The following is a 16,797-nucleotide window of genomic DNA, read 5'->3' as shown; positions in this document are numbered from 1 at the left end:
TGAAAACGTTCCCTAATTTCATTGCTATTAGCAAAGATCCGATCGCAAAATGAGGTAGCCCTAGCGTTGGCTTCATCTGGAATAGCAGAAACTTTATTGGAAGGCGGACGAACTGCACATTCAGCTTTAAAATTACCATTAAACATGCATATCAACGAAACGCCAGTTTGCAACATTGCCAAAAATAGCGCTATGGTGAAGACTCTCCAAGTATGCAAATTGATAATTTGGGACGAACGCACAATGGCGCACAAGAGGTCGCTGGAGGCACTAGATAGGACGTTAAAAGATTTACGTGATAACCAAAACATTTTTGGTGGAGCTATGATACTGTTGTCAGGTGATTTTCGTCAGACTCTTCCAGTAATTCCTCGATCGACTGTTGCTGGCGAAATAAACGCATGTCTAAAATCATCAAATTTGTGGCGGAACGTAAAAACACTACAATTAACTACTAACATGCGAGTGTTTTTGCAACAAGATCAAACTGCGACTGTGTTTTCGAAGCAGTTGCTGGATATTGGCAATGGTAAGGCAGTTGACAGCTCAACTTTTTTTATCGGTAACAATCATGTTTTAATCGATTTACTGACCGACATTCCCCACCTTTTTTCAAAATCGCAAAATCAGGTTTTTTGCGCCAATGGCTATAACTTTTAAATTTTTGTAGAATTTTATCAAACCAATGTTATCAAAATGAAGGTTCTGACTCGCACTACAAATCCATGCTTTGGAATTTTCACAAAAAATAACTTGTATGTGACTTTTTAACCGAAATCAAAACGTGACCCAATAATATGTGCATTTGGATCCTTAATGTCAACGTGTATTAGTAACTCTTTATTTCCATCAACTTGGCTCCATCTACTTGGGAACCACTTGGCTCGCCAGGACATGATAATATGGTGGAAGTACTAGGCGACTCGGACAAATCTGATTCGATCAGAACATTATCAATGTTGAGCTGCTGGCTGTCTTCAATAACATCAATATCTACCAGAACATTCTTGATGTTGGGCTTTTGGCTGTCTTCAATAACTTGAATGTCCTGTATGTCTTAGGCCGATAAATTTAATTCACAGAATGTCTCCTCAGATGATGAAGATGTCATTGTAGAAACGTGTTTTGGTTTAGATAGCAGCTTTTGCTTTAATATATTTTTTTTGTACTTTTGCCCTGTTCACGCGTTATTCGTTCTAAATTTTTACCACACTTGGTACAAAATCTGAAGGTAACAGCGATTATGTTGTGGCATTCGTCGCATCTTAATAATAATTTAATACAATCTGGACAGTTATTATTTTTTTTCTGCCGTTCCATCCACTTTTTACAAAACGGACAATGAATTTTAAGGAGTTGAGGGATATATAGCTTCACTATAACTATATTATAGTTGTTTGAGTTCTTTATTTTCTCGATGACAGATGTAGTTCTTCTTCTTTTCCTAACCATGGCCATCGTCAAAAAAAAAAAACGACAGATGTAGTTTGATAGTTATAGTGTAAATATTTGTCAGTATTCACTCAAAAAAAATTGTCTATGGTAAAATGTCACTTGAAATGTTAACGTCTCTTTGCTGTGCATCTATACCATAATTCTTTAATATTCCTAAAAATCTAAAAGCAGCAAATTTCAATAAAATTAAAAAAGTATTGTGTCGTGTGTTTGTGACTTACTAAATATACCTCCAATAATTAGGCGGTGCGAAGTTCGCCGGGTCAGCTAGTATGCATATACATACATAAAAATAAGTCCGGATATGTACGTCGCCGAACTAATCATAAACGCGCTGTGCGATTTCAACCAAACTTATACACTACGTAGGCAGTGGCCCATACATGGTTTATATGAAGTTTGGTTGAAATCCGATAACGCATGTGTGTGCGGGGCGTATATGAATTGAGTGTGTTTTTGCCGCAGGAATTTTTTGTTCCGCATACAGCATTCATTAGTATTGAATACATTTTGGTCGTTTGTGGATTGGAGAGCATTGCACGGAGTAATGCAAATAGCAATTTGTTATCATTTCTCTTTTCTCTTTGGACGTCATTGGTAATTCATCTTATCATAATCGATTTTTGAAAATATTATAATCTTCGCATTTTTTGGTGAGTATTTTGATAAAAATAAATTAATTTTCGTTCTAATCATCGTTTTAATTTGAATATTTTGTTAAAAAAAATTAAACAAAAAAAAAAATGATTAACGAGATAAAAATCGATTAAAAACAAGTGTTCTGATTATTACAAGTGCATCATATGATTTTGTGACATAATCTCAAATTTGATATTTTGTGAAAAAAATTAAAAAATTGAGTGAATTTTTTTTGTTTAATGTCCGATCGGTGAGCTAAAAATTACTTGGATTTTTTGGCACATTTTTAATTGAATTTTGTCACATTTTCAGCAGATTTTCGTGTCTTTTCTTCACGTTTTGGTGCTTTTCGAGTGCAGACGATCTCGAGCGTTTCATTTTCGCTTCCGAACGGTAAAAAAAAAATTATTTCGATTTTTTGGCCAATTTTTTATTGAATTTTGACACATTTACAGCATATTTTTAACAATTTTCGTGTCTTTTCGTGACTTTTTGGTGCTTTTCGAGTCCAGAATTTGCTGGAGTTCATCAATTTATTACTGAAGTTCTTTATTATCTTTGGTTTAGTTTCTTCTAAAAATGCCACAAAGAGCAAGAGCTGACCTTGCACGTCGGTCGCGTAGAACGCAAAATAGATCAAGCGAAAGGGAAAATCACTCGCAAGAACAGCGATAACAAGAGATTGCAAATACAAGGGAACATGCAAGATCGCGTTCAGATCGTAGGAAGACAAGTACGAGTATTAATCATAATGTTCAAAGGTGTTGCATAAGTTTGTGGTGATTGGTGGAATGAACAAAGTATGCCAACATTATAATGCACTGAAATTTCATAATGAAACACCTGGAATGTGTTGTGTCAGTGGCAAAGTAAGATTACCAGAATTACAATACCCACCGGAACCGTTGGCAATATTAATTTCAGGAACAACGCCGCAATCGAAACATTTTTTGGATAATATCCAAATGTATAATTCGTGCTTTAAAATGACTTCCTTTGGAGCGACGAATGTAATACGAAATAATTTCATGCCGACATTTAAGGTAATTTCGGCTCTGGGAATTTCGAATGAAGCATACAGCGACATTTCAGAACTTTTCACAAGTTCTAATCAATCATATTTTGCCTCACAATTTCAGATACAAGGGCAAATTTTTATAGGATTGGTTGATTATTGCCATTTCCAGATGCAAACCACCAGTTCTTGCAAATCTACTTCCTTGGCAATAATGAAAATGAAGTAGGTGCACGTTGTTCAATATTCACAAGTGCTAGAAGAATAATAATACGTGAATTGCAAGCATTGTTTCATGAACATTATGATTTGATTGATACTTTTCGGACAGCACTTGATCAGATGCCGTCTGATGATCATAAAATCGTGATTCGTGCTGATAGAAGACCAATTGGAGAACACGAACGAAGATTTAATGCACCTATAAATAATGAAGTTGCTGAGGTGATTGTCGGCGATGAGTTTCAATCACGTTACATTATATTGTGTAGAAGAAATAATCAATTACAACGTGTTTGTGAAACACATCGCTCTTACGATGTCCTACAGTACCCAATTTTGTTTTGTCGGGGTGAAGATGGATACTCTATTAATTTAAAAATGGTAGATCCCGCAAATCCACGTGAGTGCTTGATGTATTTAATATACTCTTCCAATTTTGTTTAACAAGAATTAGTATGAAATGATTTAAATTTCCATTTGTTTTTTTTCTCTTCAGAACGTGAAGTCAATAAAAATGTCAGCGCTATGAACTATTATGCACATAGAATTATGATACGACAAAATCAGGAAAATCATATTTTGAAATGTCGGAGACTCTTTCATCAATTTGTCTTAGACATGTATGCAAAGATAGAAACAGAGCGTTTGAACTTTATTCGATTAAATCAACGGAAGTTGCGATCAGAAGAATATATACTCGTATGTACATCTCAATAATGATGGAAATGTTGACAATGTTGGACAAGTTGTTATTTTACCAGCAAATTACAGAGACAGTCCAAGACACATGCATGAATATGCACAAGATGCCATTTGCTATGTTCGTTTGTATGGTCTACCAGATTTGTTTATTACATTTACATGTAATCCACAATGGGACGAAATCAAGCAAGATTTATATGAAGGGCAATCTTCTACAGACCGTCTCGACATAACTGCACGAGTACTTAGACAGAAGCTGAAGTCATTGATGGATTTTATTGTTAAATATAGAGTTTTCGGCGAAGTTCGATGTTGGATGTATTCGGTGGAATGGCAAAGAAGAGGATTACCACATGCTCATATTTTGGTATGGTTAGTCAACAAAATAACAAGCGATCAAATAGATGACATCATCTCAGCAGAAATTCCTGATCAGGAAATCGATCCAGGTTCATTTGATGTTGTTACAAAAAGTATGATTCATGGACCATGTGGTGCTCTAAATATTAATTCGCCATGTATGAAAGATGGGAAATGCCCGAAGCGGTATCACAGAGATTTGATTTCCGAGACAATTAATGGAAATGATGGTTACCCATAGTATCGCCGACGCTCAACAGATGATAATGGCAAATTAATCAATCTACGAGTCAATAATCAAGATATTACAGTTGATAATAGGTGGGTTGTCCCCTATTCGCCAATACTATCAAAAGCATTCAAAGCTCATATCAATGTAGAATATTGCAATTCTGTTAAATCGGTTAAATACATCTGCAAGTATATAAATAAAGACAGCGACATGGCTGTGTTTGGTGTTGCAGGGAACCGAAATGATGAAATAACATAATATCAAATGGGACGGTATATCAGTAGCAATGAGGCAGTTTGGAGAATATTATCGTTCCCAATTCATTATCGAAATCCGACAGTTATTCATTTGTCAGTACATTTGGAACATGGACAACGTGTATATTTCACAGTTGATACTGAACAGCAAATTGCAGAGCGACCACCATCAACTACATTATTATCGTTTTTCGAATTGTCTCAAAGTGATCAATTTGCTAAACCATTGCTTTATTCACAAGTACCAACATATTACACTTGGAATGGATCTGGAAAGAAATGGAACAGATATAAGCAAGGAAGACCAGTTCAAGGTTATGCTGGCATTTTTGAAAGTGATGTCATTGGACGTCTCTACACAGTGCATCGCGTCATGCTGAATGTTTTTATTTGCGTCTATTGTTGATTCATGCTCGTGGGCCTACATCTTTTTTGAGTTTGAAAAGAGTTAACGGCCTACAGTGTCACACTTTTCGTCAAGCATGTCAGGAATTGCATTTACTGGAAGATGATAATCAATGGGATGCGACACTTAGAGATGCATCAGCAATAGGTTCTCCTCATCAAATACGAACATTATTTGCTATTATTATTGCAACGTGTTTTCCATCTGATCCATTGCAATTATGGGAAAATTTTAAGGATTTTATGACCGAAGACATTTTGCATCGAATGCGACGAATTGCAGGAAATAACGATTTAATGATTACACTTGAAATGTTTAATGAGGCATTGATTATCATTGAAGATATTTGTTTGGTAATTGCAAATAAAGCATTGACACAATTGGGTTTGCCAGCTCCAAAGCGACCAATGCATGATGCATTCAATCAAGAAGTAAATCGTGAAAAACAATATGATTTGAATGAGTTGACCACATTTATAAACTTGAATTTGCATAAATTGAATCCAGAACAGAGACACGCATATGATACCATAATGGAATCAGTACGAAACGAAACTGGAGGAATGTTTTTTTTAGACGCTCCAGGAGGAACTGGCAAAACATTTCTGATTTCCTTGCTATTAGTGATTATAAGATCACAGAGTAATATAGCATCGGCACTTGCATCGTCTGGAATAGCAGCGATGTTATTAGATGGTGGTCGGACAGCCCATTCTGCACTTAAATTACCACTGAATATGAATGTATGTAAATGAAAATCCCACCTGTAATGTTTCCAAAAATTCGGGAATGGGCAAAGTCTTGCAACAATGCAAATTAGTAGTGTGGGATGAATGTACAATGGCCCATAAGAAATCAGTGGAAGCGTTAGACAGGACATTGCAAGACTTGCGTAGTAATGATCAACAGATATTTGGTGGCGCTTTGATTCTGTTGGCTGGTGATTTTCGTTAGAAATTGCCTGTGATTCACCGTTCAACAACAGCAGATGAATTAAAAGCATGTTTAAAGTCATCTTATTTATGGAGAAAGTACAAATACTCAATTTGACTACAAATGTGCGAGTACAAATTCAAAACGATCCATCGGCCGACACATTTTCAAGGCAACTGTTGGCAATAGGCAATGGTCGACTTGCTGTTGATCGTGAAACTGGCTTAATCACTTTACCAGATAACTTTTGTAATATTGCACCGACAAAAGAAGAACTGGTGTCAAGTGTTTTTCCAAATATTGCAGAAAATTATCGCAATCATAATTGGTTAGCTGAAAGAGCTATAATGGCCGCTAAAAATAAAGACGTTGGTCAAATGAATGCACATTTTAACCCATGTTCCTGGCGAGGTTGTAACATATCAATCAGTTGACACGGTTACGAATCAAGACGACGCTGAATCCGACAGAATTTTTGAATTCATTGGATTTACCCGGATTCCCACCTCATCGTTTACAACTGAAAGTGGGTGCTCCCATTATTATGCTTCGAAATATAAATCAACCACGATTATGCAATGGGACAAGATTAGCGGTTAAAAAGGTCATGAACAATTTGATCGAAGCAACAATTTTAAAGGGGAAGTTTAAAGGTGAAGATGTATTGATTCCACGAATTCCAATGATTCCATCAGATTTGCCTTTTGAATTCAAAAGACTACAGTTTCCAATACGTCTTGCATTTGCTATTAAGATAAATAAAGCGCAAGGGCAATCGTTGGAATTGTGTGGAATTGATTTAGAATATCCTTGCTTTTCACACGGCCAGTTATATGTTTCGTGCTCACGTCTTGGCAAGCCTTCAGTTCTCTTTATCTACACAACAACTAATGGCAAAACCAAAAATGTTGTCTTCGAAAGAGCTCTAAGATAGTTTAAGTGATACATAGTCTAAGATTGTAAGAAACTAGAATTAAAAGATGAATAATAGGGAACAAACCCAACTTTATTAAAAACAAGTGTGTTTCTTTTCTTATTTTGTTTTGCCGTGCGAAGCAGGCACCGGGCCCGCTAGTATATATATAAAAAAATAGTGAACTTGAGAAAATTATCTGCGGTCGGTTAATTCTCTTTTCGGGGTTTTTCGTACAAACATATATACTTATATGTATGTATATATACAGGAGTATATATATATGCACATACGGGCGCATATAAATATATTCAATATATACTGGAACAAATACCCAATCGACATTGGGTACAAATTATACAACAATAAATATAACAAAAAGGAATTTTATAAAATACAAAATTTGTACATAAGTATTGTCGCATATGTAGATACGCTCACTGCTTTAAAGTCCACATTGGCATATTTCCCGCAATACCCCTTGATTTTTGATCAACAAAAACAAGCAGGATTGTTTAAAAAACAAAAGCGTAATACATATGTACATACATGCATATGCAGTGATCTTTAATACGAGCGCTCAGTAGCACATAATAATTAAAATATCCGCTTATAGGTATACCCTATAGGACATTTGGACATAAAGCATATATAAAAGAAATATACACAGAAAAATAAAATACTTAAAATAATTTCCGGTCATTTAAAAAAAATAATAATAATTAAGTCAAATTTAAGTGATTAATTATTTATCGGGTGATTTTTTTGAGGTTAGGATTTTCATGCATTAGTATTTGACAGATCACGTGGGATTTCAGACATGGTGTCAAAGAGAAAGATGCTCAGTATGCTTTGACATTTCATCATGAATAGACTTACTAACGAGCAACGCTTGCAAATCATTGAATTTTATTACCAAAATCAGTGTTCGGTTCGAAATGTGTTTCGCGCTTTACGTCCGATTTATGGTCTACATAATCGACCAAGTGAGCAAACAATTAATGCGATTGTGACCAAGTTTCGCACTCAGTTTACTTTATTGGACATTAAACCAACCACACGAATGCGTACAGTGCGTACAGAAGAGAATATTGCGTCTGTTTCTGAGAGTGTGGCTGAAGACCGTGAAATGTCGATTCGTCGCCGTTCGCAGCAATTGGGTTTGTGTTATTCGACCACATGGAAGATTTTACGCAAAGATCTTGGTGTAAAACCGTACAAAATACAGCTCGTGCAAGAACTGAAGCCGAAAGATCTGCCACAACGTCGAATTTTCAGTGAATGGGCCCTAGAAAAGTTGGCAGAAAATCCGCTTTTTTATCGACAAATTTTGTTCAGCGATGAGGCTCAGAGAAATGGACCCGTAAGTTGGCCACCAAGATCATGCGATTTAACGCCTTTAGACTATTTTTTGTGGGGCTACGTCAAGTCTAAAGTCTACAGAAATAAGCCAGCAACTATTCCAGCTTTGGAAGACAACATTTCCGAAGAAATTCGGGCTATTCCGGCCGAAATGCTCGAAAAAGTTGCCCAAAATTGGACTTTCCGAATGGACCACCCCTAAGACGCAGCCGCGGTCAACATTTAAATGAAATTATCTTCAAAAAGTAAATGTCATGAACCAATCTAACGTTTCAAATAAAGAACCGATGAGATTTTGCAAATTTTATGCGTTTTTTTTTTAAAAAAAGTTATCAAGCTCTTAAAAAATCACCCGATATTTCATTTTAAAACTCTTATTAACTTAATATATCAATCCACTGATTCAAATTGTTTGTCGGTTTTATCGACACAGAATATTCCCACAGACAATTGGGACCCCATTTTGGGAAATATATGCACAGCTGCGTTACCAGAAAAATCGTTACTTTTGTGGGAGCAATCGCTCTCATCGCGAAGAAAGTGCCCAACGTGGCAGCAAATGAAAGAATTTCTTACTACCCAATACGAAATTGCAGAAAGGGTAGAAAAAAACTAGTCAGAACGAAAAACGTTCAAAACCACCTCAATAGAAGCTTCAATAGACCCCAAGCAAGTAGTCACAATAATTTAAATAGAAGCTTTTTTAAGAATCAATCGTTCACTTCCGAACAATATAAACAAACGTCATGCGAACTTTGTAGAGGAGGTCACAAGCTCAAATCTTGCGAAAAATTAAAAAAAATGAATGTTAGCGATCGAAACAATTTCGTAAGACCGAAAAAATTATGTACCAACTGTCTGTCACATGCGCATACGCTTAAAGATTGCGAAAGCAAATTTAATTGCGTCTACTGCCATAAAAGACATCATTCAATGTTACATATAACCAATTTTTCCAGCTCACCCACAAACAGCGCAAACGTAAAAAGAGCAACAGGTTTAGTTGCAACAACAAATTCTGAAAACTGCCAAGAAGCACCATGCTGCTCAAAGGCGTTGAATACCCAAACGCTACATAGCGAAAATCACAGCAGAGTACTATTACCCACAGCAGTTGTCTCCATCGAACATCGAGGAGAACTGTTTAAACTCAGAGCCTTAATAGACCAAAGATCACAACGATCATTTATAGCGTCTAGGGCGCAAAACAAGCTACAGTTGCCAACCAAACTGGCCAATTTTGAAATCACGGGAATGGGCGGAAGAGTTGTTCAAAACTCAAATAATATCTGCCCCATTACCCTCTTTTAACCCAAAGCGGATAAGCGCATACGAGCAGACGCTATTGTCTTACCGCAATTAACCAATATGCTCCCAAGCTGTCATATAAATAGCAAGCATTGGCAAAAGGTTTCACACCTAAAGCTAGCAGACCCAAACTTCAACACCCCGCTCAAATAGATCTTCTATTAGGCAGCGATCTCATACCACAGATAATACTCGAAGGTATTGAGAAAATCACAAATACACTTCTGGCGCAAAATACCATTTTCGGATGGGTCCTAAGTGGACTAGTTGCGGAACCAGTTACAACATTGACAACTCAAGCTGAGGAACTCTCAAACGAGTACCTCAATTCACAATTAAAAAAATTTTGGGAATTAGAAGAACTCCCCCCCATATCAGTCAAAACCCCCAAAGATCAGTATTGTGAGGATTTTTAAAAAGCCACAACTACTAGATCAGAAAACGGTCGGTACGTCGTACGACTACCACTTAAGCAACAATTTCCTAACACACTCGCCTTAGGTCACTCTCGCACCTCTGCAATACAGCAGTTTCTAAGTATGGGAAGAAACCTACTTAAAAAAGGTGAACTCAAATCTGAATATGATGGTGTGTTAGAAGAATACCTCCATTTCGACCACATGGAGGAAGTAACTCCAAGAGAGGAAATCGTCAATGGCAAATACTACTCCTTTTATCTGCCACATCACGCAGTAGTGACGCCAGACAAAATAAAACAAAAGTAAGAGTTGTTTTAATGCCTCGAAAACCACTAGTTCAGGGAATTCCCTAAATGATATTCTATTTACGGGACCCACACTCCAACCAGATTTAATGCTTTGGATATTAAACTGGAGTATGTTCAAATACGTATTCAATGGGGACGTGGAAAAAATATATCGGCAAATAGTCGTACATAAAGACGACCAAGATTTTCAACGGATTATGTTCCGAAGATCCCCCACAAGTCCTTTACGCGACTTCAAATTAAAAACAGTTACCTTTTTAACAGTAAGTTAACACTCCACGATTTGGCAGACAACACAAAGTCAGAATTTTCTCTGGCAACTGAAGTGTTGAAAACTCAAACGTATGTAGACGATATTTTGTCTGGAAGTCACACTCTTCCACAAGCATACGAGGTCTTATCACAGGTAATAAAAGCCCTCAAATCCGCAGGGTTTCCATTTAAAGAGATAACGGCAAATCACAAATCACTAAAAAATATTCCAAACGAAAATTTGTTGGACACTAATTTCCTTATATTCGAAAAGGAAAGTACAACAAAAACACTTGGTATCCAATGGAATGCGATATCGGACAAGTTCTCATACACGACAGAGTCCATATCCGCATTATCAGCCATAACGAAAAGACAGATTTTATCCTCGGTGGCAAAACTTTTCGACCCAGCAGGATAGCTTTCACCAATTATGATGCAAGCGAAAATCTTAATACAAGAACTATGGCTAGATGGAACCGACTGGGACGAACAAGTGAAACCTCTTCGCTTAGAAAAATGGTTCCAGTTCGCAAACAATCTGAATGATATTTCTCAGATTCAAACTCCGCGATGGGTAAATTTCTCCCCCGATCACAAAGTCGAATTACATGGCTTCTGTGACGCCTCAGAAAAGGCATACTGCGCTACTATCTATGTGCGCACGCAAAATGACACCACGCCCACAAGCCACTTATTAGTAGCAAAAGCAAAGGTGGCACCTTTGAAAACTATAAGTCTCCCACGACTTGAGTTATGTGTGCGCACTACTACTGTCAAAATTAGTAGCCATGGTGCAAATGCATTTAAATATGACAAAATGCAAACTATATATGTGGTCAGATTCCGAAATTGTACTAGCCTGGTTGGAAAAGCCATCACATGCATGGAAGATGTATATTTCTAACCGAACGTCTCAAATACTTGACCTAGTGGAATCAGCCACTTGGCGTCACGTAGCCAGTGCTGACAATCCTGCCGATCTAGGTACAAGAGGGTGCAAGCCACTGCACCTTGCCACCACCACCCTCTGGTGGAATGGCCCCCGATGGTTGATAGAATCTCCTTATGCTTGGCCACAATCCCCCATGCGCAACTTTATCGCTCCAGAAGGTCGAAAAATCGCCACCTTACACACATTATTGGATGATGCCGACATCCTTGAACGATTTTCATCGTTTCCAAAAGCTCGCAAGTAGTTGCTTATATGTTCAAATTTATCGAGCAACTCAAAAGCAAAGTAAAAGATCACGTAATTTCCCATGCAACAAAGTGACGCACCCAGAGATACAAAAGGCAAAGGTCGCACTAATTGCTTATACACAAGCGCGCTACTTCAGCCATGATATATCACTGCTAAGAGAATCGAAGCCAATTTATAGAAAGAGTTCACTCTTAGTTCTAAACCCATTTCTATGTTAAGGTCTACCACTCTCATGGAAGGCTATGTGGCTGTATTGGTATGTTTCACGACAAAGGCAGTACACCTTGAGCTATGTAGTAATCTGACGACGGACCACCTTTTCTCTCGGCATTTGCTCACTTCGTCGCTCGACGTGACTGCCCATCAAAAATCATGAGCGATAATAGCAAAACACTCATGGGAGCTCAACGAGCCACAGAAAAGCTATTTGTGGATTTTTTAAAACAAGTGTCACCCGACATCGTACAAAAGTACGCCCGTGAAGGTATCAATTGGCAATTCATACCCCTAAGCGCTCCTCATATGGGCGGTTTATGAAAATCTGCTGTGAAAAGCTTCAAATCCCATTTCAAACGAGTAGCTGGAAATCATTAATTCAATTACGAAGAGTTCACGACGTTATTAAATCGAATTGAAGCCGTTCTCAATTCACGGCCACTCACAGTACTATCGCAAGACCCCTCAGATTTCACCGCCTTAACTCCAGGGCATTTTCTAAAAGGAGGACCCATCCTGGTCATTCCTGAGCCAGGCGTGGAGTAGCTATCTCTATTAAATCGATGGGAACGAATTAAAATTCTCCATCATGATTTCAGCCGCCGATGGAAGGACTAATACATAAAGGATCTCCACAAAAGATACCGCTGGAAGACTCCTGAACAAGCGCCTAAACTTGGAGACTGTGTCCTTATTTATGATGATTTTCTACCCCCTACCGAGTGGCGGCTAGGCCGCATAGAAAAGCTACATTATGGCTCCGACGGTCACATACGGGTCGTGGATCTCCGTACGCAAAACGGAACACTAACCAGACCACTCGTGAAGCTGTGCTTTTTACCAACCACGGACTACCGCGAATCCGAAAACCGAAAAAACCGAACCGATAATATCGCGATATAATAAAATCACTAAATTAAATAATAAAACGAGAAATACGCTAATAACAAACCGCAAAAAAAATAATAAACCGTCGAAAACTAACAAAAACGGTCGCTCAATACGACGACCCATTCATGCCACATATCGTGGCACGATGGCTCATATCTCATTGTACGATAGATTAATAATCAACAATCTTTTCTATACAGATTGGTATAGAGGTAGATACGCCAGTTACAACCACGCCAACCGCTTGGGCTACCAACACGAGGGCTGCGCCAAATATGCCACAGGCCGTATCACACGCTGCTACATCGCAGCGCAGCACGCAAATTGAATCGGCTACCCATCCATCGCGGCCGCATACCCCGATTCCAACACGCAGCTCGTGGCGCACCCCAGCGGAGCGGAACTTCATTGCGGCGTCGACAGCCTGGGCCACCACCTCGTCGATCTACGGGTCTGAGCAGCGTTGTGGTAACGCTGCAACAGCTGCAGCGCCTTTTAGGCTAAACAGTCATGTAGGCGGCCGGGATGGCTAAATGAGCACCTGACCCCCCTCTTAATATAATACTCCTACACCCCGCACATACACACCATACTCAACACGACTACACCATCTATATCATCCACACATCATAAGCAACACATCTACACCATATTCATCATCCACACCTCACAGTCAACACACCTGCATCATATACACCACACACGAGGACCCCGGACACAATGGACAAAAGGGACTGACGGACGGCGCCGAGCCTCTTTCGTGTACGATCCGCGCGCATATACATACGTATCGTCAGTCCGCTACGAGTTTTTTATAACGATTTTCCCGCTTTTATTCGATATTGAGCAGAGTCGAGGCCAAAGCATAGGTGAGTTGCCGCGAGTTTTTTATAACGATTTTCTACCCGGGCTAAGCGCCATGAAACCTCCACATTTCCAGGTAATTCATATAGATCGAAAGGTATTGTCCACCTTTGTTTTGAACTTATACACTCCTACTTTACCTTGTACTTTCATGTTTTCTATAATTTCACCTTCAGGGACATTATTGAGGCATGGTGCAAATATTGTAATTTGGAAAAGTTAAGATTATCTTTAAAGTTAAGATTATCTTTAAAGTTAACTTTCACTTCACATATTCCATTCATTCACTTTGTAGCTAAGGATTTTTGTGCAATTGGTGGATTTTTCAGTAGTTACTAGTAAGAATTCTTCGTTAACTTTGGCATCCCTATGGTAAGCGAAAGGGGTGATCTGTTACTTTTTCTAAGACATCCCCGTGTTAATTTTCATCAATCGGAGTAAGCGATACAATAATGCTGCATCGTTTACCTCGCTGTCTTACCAATGTCTGCCATATCCCGCTGGGGAATAGTCTGAAAATACGTCCACTCGCGATGAGTATCAGTCGGAGACTGAACTTCCGGAATTATAGTTCTGGGATTGTATATAATATTTTTTGTCTGTGTTAAGTAATCTAAATTTTGTTTAAGAGCATTAATTTCTACGCTCAAGTTAGCCATATTTTCATTTAGTTATCAATAATTCACTATTCTGGTTGCTTACGGTTATTTACTTTAATTTGTTTGATTAAATGGTCCAGTTTGTTGTTTTTTTCAAGAGTTTTCTTACGAATAATAACGAATTTAAAGTTATTTATTTATGTTTTTATTTGATTTATTATTATTATTTTTTTTTTTTATTTTTTTTGTTAGTTTTGAGAACGCTTTGCCCTAATGTGATTTTCTCTACACTTTTCACTGTAATATAAACCTTCGTACAATAAAATGCTGGATTTTTTTTCATTAAATGTGTACTTATAAAATCTTCTTATATAACTTAGTATATAACAGGTAAGAGAAGGCTAAATTCGGGCGCAAAAAACCATTTATACTCTTGCAACTTGCAAGAATCAAAACCAGAGAAATACTTTAAGGTCTAAGACCAATCATATAGAGTAAAGTTAGCTGGATGTTCGAAAATTTTTAAATTAGTTATATAGCCAAGTTTGGAGGATGGAGTCATGTGTAGAAGTTCACACAAGTGAGGAAAGTTTTCTGATTGTCTTTCACTTGAGACTGGCTACAAACCATTCCTTTATATATGATTCAAGCAGCTTACGACTTCTGGTCCTAGACCAAGTATCTTCTGGGTAGCCAAAGAACAGCCGTTTGAAGCGAGCATAACTAAGAAGGCAAAACTTTCCATCCACAGGGTTGTGCGCTAGGTTTGGAACCCGCCACGTAAAAAACTCCCCCCATGAAAAAGTTTACCTAAACAGTCTCGCCCCTTTTGATTATGACGATTTGAGGGAATGCACTTGGAATGACCGGTCCCTTAATTGGAAAGGTTCCGCTGCCTAGCTGGTTGATCTCTCGGTAAAGTGAAGGCTGACATCCCCACCGCCCAAGAAATGCGATGGACGGAACAAGGACTGAGGCGGGTAGCTCCTTGTGGTATTTACTAAAGTAACCATATAAAGCAGCCCAAATATGGTATGGGATTTGTGGTAGGATAGAGACTCCGTCGCCGAGTACTGTCACTTACCCCGTTGAACGTTTAGCCAAAATCCGCACCAAAGCGGAGTTCTTCAACATATCGGTGATTTGCGCCCACGCCCCTACGGAAGAGAAGGACGATGTGATCAATGTTGCCTTGTATGAGCTGGCCCTGCCAGGATGTTAAAATCGTGCTTGGCAACTTTAACGCCAGGATGGGCAATGAAGGTCTCTCTGGCACAACAGTCGGTAAGTTCCAGATCCCAGCATAGAAAAATTTATCAAGGTACCTGACTGTCTGTGGATCGAAAAAACACCAATCAGATCGATCATGGTGTAATAGACGGTAGACACGTCTCCAGGGTTTCAGACGTGCGAACGCTATGAGGTCCTAACATCGAATCGGACCGCAGAAAACCGCACGTCAACAAATACAAGGAAGGTTTGAAGTCAAGAAGCTGCAATCACAACGCATATACAAATGATTTTCTACTCGACTTGCACTCCTGCTCTCGGAAAGCACTTGCGAACAACTCGATATAAGGGATATGTGGGTCGGCATTTCAAACACATTACGTAAAGCTGCAAAGGAAACCATTGGTTTTCAGAGAATGCAAACGAACAGCTGGTACGATTAGGAGTGCCGTGTCGGGGCGGAGAGAAAGCAGACTGCCTCGCAACGTTACAATCGACCACAACACGTGTGGGATGCGATACATACCGACAGTTGAAAAAGGAATCGAGATGCATTTTCAGACAGAATAGAAAAGAGACCGAAATGCGTGAGTATGAAGAGCTTGTCAGGCTGGCCGACAGGAGAATTTCTCGAAAATTCTACACAAAAATGCGGTGACAAACAGAAGGTTCCAAGACTGGAACATAAATTGTAGAAACCACAAAGGTGAACTAGTAACCGATGCTCAGAGCATACTAAAATTATGGAAGGAACACTTCTCTAGCTCGCTGAATGGCAATGAAAATATAACGTCAGGAGATGGCGAACCCGATTCCTTAATAGATGACGATGGAGCAGACGTTTAATTACCCGACCATGAAGAAGTTCCAATAGAAATTATCCGTCTGAAGAACAAAGCGGCGGGGCCGAAGAAATACCGGCCGAGCAATTCAAACACGCCGGCGAAGAACTGGTAAATAACATGCAGCAGCTTCTTTGTAAAATATGGTCGGACGAAAGCATGCCCAGC

Source organism: Bactrocera tryoni, unplaced genomic scaffold, assembly GCF_016617805.1.
Source record: "Bactrocera tryoni isolate S06 unplaced genomic scaffold, CSIRO_BtryS06_freeze2 scaffold_7, whole genome shotgun sequence".
Taxonomy (NCBI): Eukaryota; Metazoa; Arthropoda; class Insecta; order Diptera; family Tephritidae; genus Bactrocera; species Bactrocera tryoni.
Note: the sequence above shows the minus strand (reverse complement) of the source record.